The sequence below is a fragment of the Lissotriton helveticus genome, chromosome 4_1, assembly GCF_964261635.1.
Source record: "Lissotriton helveticus chromosome 4_1, aLisHel1.1, whole genome shotgun sequence".
Classification (NCBI taxonomy): domain Eukaryota; kingdom Metazoa; phylum Chordata; class Amphibia; order Caudata; family Salamandridae; genus Lissotriton; species Lissotriton helveticus.
Genome location: NC_136063.1, coordinates 76,078,196 through 76,082,067, shown reverse-complemented (window position 1 = coordinate 76,082,067; position 3,872 = coordinate 76,078,196). Strand labels below are relative to the sequence as shown.

General features: G+C 51.5%; 1 pseudogene; it reads right to left on the bottom strand.

Annotated features, from left to right (window-relative positions):
- Positions 1-778: 778 nt before the first annotated feature.
- Positions 779-2,559, bottom strand: LOC144829983 (18S ribosomal RNA; annotated as a pseudogene).
- Positions 2,560-3,872: the final 1,313 nt, after the last annotated feature.

Below are 3,872 nucleotides of genomic sequence, written 5' to 3'. Positions count from 1 at the left end.
CCCCGGGCCCCAGTGGACCCCTGTCACCAACGCCCGGACTCTCGGCTGGCTTCCAGGACGGGGTCTCCCAGGACCCTGGGATGCAGCACGAGCCCCAGGACCAGTCCCAGCTTCCAAACCCTAGCCAGGCCGGCGAGAGCCTCCCTGGGCCCTGGTGGACCCCTGTCACAAGCCCCCGGACACTCCGCTGGCTTCCAGGGTGGAGGGCTCCCCCAGCCTGGGACCCTGGGATGCAGCCCACCCCACCCTTTGCCCAGGTCGGAGGCGCCGGAAGGGCAGAGCCAGGCGGCTCCCGATCCTTCACACCTCCCAATGAGAGGAGACGGGGTCCCCTCACAGGCCCTCAGCACCTTCTCTTCCAGGCCACCCTGCTGCGCGAGAAGGGCTGTTCCTCGGTCGCCGAGACCCCGGTCGGGCCGGGACTCAGGCACGGGAGGGCCCAGCCTGCGCCAGAGCCTTTCGATGGAGGGGTGGTACCAGCCCGGGGATGCACTGCCATTCGGTTTACCCCCAACGCGTTAGGGGTCATGCCGGGTGAACTTAGGTTCCGTCTTGGAGAGAGACAGGGGACGGGGGCCGACCCTCATGCCCGATCCCTCACGCGTCGGATGGGCCCTCCCCGGGGGGGAGAGGCCCGCCGAAGTACCGGTCCTCACCCGAGCACCCCATGCGGCCGCGGACCGCTCCGCCATCTGGGGCGTGCCTAGGGTGCGTGCTTGCAGGAGGCAGCCGAGGGCTTCGGGCTGGCGCCATTGATCGCTCAGGCTTGCACCGCCTTTAATTATCCTTCCTCAGGTTCACCTACGGAAAAGTTTGATCGTCTTCTCGGCGCTCCGCCAGGGCTGTTGCCGACCCCGGCGGGCCGATCTGAGGACCTCACTAAACCATCCAATCGGTAGTAGCGACGGGCGGTGTGTACAAAGAGCAGGGACTTAATCAACACAAGCTTATGACACGCACTTACTGGGAATTCCTTGTTCATAGGAAATAATTGCATTCCCCAATCCCTATCACAAACAGGGTTCAGCGGGTTACTCGCACCTGTCGGCGAAGGGTAGACACACGCTGATCCATTCAGTGTAGCAAGCGTGCAGCCCTGGACATCTAAGAGCATCACAGACCTGTTGTTGCTCGATCTTCTGTGGCTGTACGCCTCTTGTCCCTCTAAGAAGTTGGACGCCAACCGCTGGGGTTCGCGTAACTAGTTAGCATTGAGGAGTCTTGTTCGTTATCTGAATTAACCAGACAAATCGCTCCACCAGCTAAGAACGGCCATGCACCACCACCCACAGATTTGAGAAAGAGCTATCAATTTGTCAATCCTTTCCATGTCCGGGCCGGTTGAGGTTTGCCATGTTGAGTCAAATTAAGCCGCTTGGCCACTCCTGGTGGTGCCCTTCCGTCAATTCCTTTAAGTTTCAGGTTTGCAACCATACTCCCCCCGAACCCAAAGACTTTGGTTTCCCAGAAGCTACTCGTGGATCATGGGAATAATGCAGCTGGATCGCTAGTAGGCATAGTTTATGGTCGGAACTAATACAGTATCTGATCGTCTTCGAACCCCCGACTTTCGTTCTTGATTAATGAAAACATTCTTGGCAAATGCTTTCACTTTGGTTCGTCTTGCGCCGGTACAAGAATTTCACCTCTAGCGGCACAATACGAATGCTTCCGGCTGTCCCTCTTGATCATGGCCCCAGTTCCGAAAAACAACAAAATAGAACTGGGGTCCTATTCCATTATTCCTAGCTGAAGTATTCATGCGACCGGCCTGCTTTGAACACTCTAATTTTTTCAAAGTAAACGCTTCTGACCCCCAGGACACTCAGTCAAGAGCATCAAGGGGGCGCTGAGAGGCAGGGGCTGGGACAGGCGGTAGCTCACCTCACAGCGGACGGACAGCTCGATCCCAAGATCCAACTATGAGCTTTTTAACTGCAGCAACTTTTGTATATGCTATTGGAGCTGGAATTACCGCGGCTGCTGGCACCAGACTTGCCTTTCAATGGATTCTCGTTAAAAAATGTAAAGTGTACTCATTCCAATTACAGGGCCTCGAAAGAGTCCTGTATTGGTATTTTTCATCACAACCTCCCGGAGTCGGAAGTGGGTAATTTGCGAGCCTGCTGCCTTCCTTGGATGTGGTAGCCGTTTCTGAGACTCCCTCACCGGAATTGAACCCTGATTCCCGGTTACCCGTGGTCACCATGGTAGGCACAGAAAGTACCATCGAAAGTTGATAGGGCAGACATCCGAATGTATCGTCGCCGTCACGGGGACGTGCAATCGGCCCGAGGTTATCTAGAGTCACCAAAGCGGCCGGGCGAGCCCGGATTTGTCTTGGTCAGATAAATGCACGCATCCCAGGAGGTCAGTGCTCGTCGGCATGTATTAGCTCTAGAATTATCACAGTTATCCAAGTAACAGATGGAGCGATCAAAGGAACCATAACTGATTTAAAGAGCCATTCGCAGTTTCACTGTACCGGCCGTTTGTAATTACACGTGCATGGCTTAATCTTTGAGACAAGCAAATGCTACTGGCCGGATCAACTAGGCAGACCTTCCAGGATTTTGCGATTTCGCGATTTGCCGCGAAACCGGCACTTTTGTAAAAATGACGTGATTTTTACAAAAGTGGCAGCGAAATCGGCACTTTTGTAGAAATCGCGGCATTTTTACAAAAGCCGCTATATCCTGGGGGTTCTGATTAGGGTTGGCTTTGGCAAGCGAGCAATGTACTGTTTTGCTAGTATGTGCAACGGAAACGGAAATATTTGAAATACAAAAGTAACAGTGAGGTGTCTTATGGTGGAATGCATAACCTTTCAAAGAGAAAATAGTAAATAAAAAATTAACATTCACGGAGTTATGGGCGTCATTTAGGCGCTGCCAGGGGTAACTTTTGCAAACCTTAGTTTGCCCCGTGCTACCCCTGGCACTACCCTTGCGATCCCTTTCCTAGGAGATCGCCAAAGTAGTGTCAGGAATGCTGAACTAGGCCTTCCTGAACTTTTTTTTTTTAACTCGTGGCCAATATTAACATGACAAACATTCAGCGGTGAAACCACACTGCACCAAAACTAATTGCTACCATTTGTGACCCGTGGTACATGAGCTGAGCTGCTTTTGCAGCGTGCATCTCCAGCAAAAACCTAGCACAGTGGTGAACTGAAGTAAAAAAAAAAAAATATGGAACATAATTTATTGTTGCTGATTGAGTAGGCCCGGCAAAAGGCGCCTCCATGCCCTAGACAGTCAGGGGAGAGGGGAAAAACAGCAGAGAGTAGAGAAAGAAGAAATGTTGACAGGAATGAGGGAGCAACAGATGGAACAGAAGAGAGGAAGAAGACACAACAGATAGGTGAGATTCAGAAGCATGTGTGTGAGAGAGAGAAAAAAAAATTAAGCAACACCTGAGAGAGATGGAAAGATAAAGAGATATGGGTTGAGAGATAGAGACAGACAGGCGTGAGAGAGACAAGAGAGAAGTGTAAGACAGACAGACGAAAAAGAGACAGCTGACAGAGGGAAAGACAGAGTTGTGACAGACAGATGAGAACGTTAAAATCGAGACGAAGCAATATATGTTGGAACAGTAGTTACAGGTGTGAGAGAAAGAGAGACAAGAAATGAGTTGTAATACAAGGGCCAAAAAGATACTCCTGGTAGAGTGGGAAAGACAGAGATGTGACAGGCATATACATGAGAAAGGCCCAATAGAGGCATAGAGAGGAGACAGGCGTGAGAAAAGGGCTAAACAAGAGACAGGCCAGAAAAACACTTCAGAGATGTGACAGGGTGAAAAAGAAACATCTAAGAGACAGGTAAGAGATAGGTGAGTAGGAGACAGTCGAAAGAGACAGAGACGTA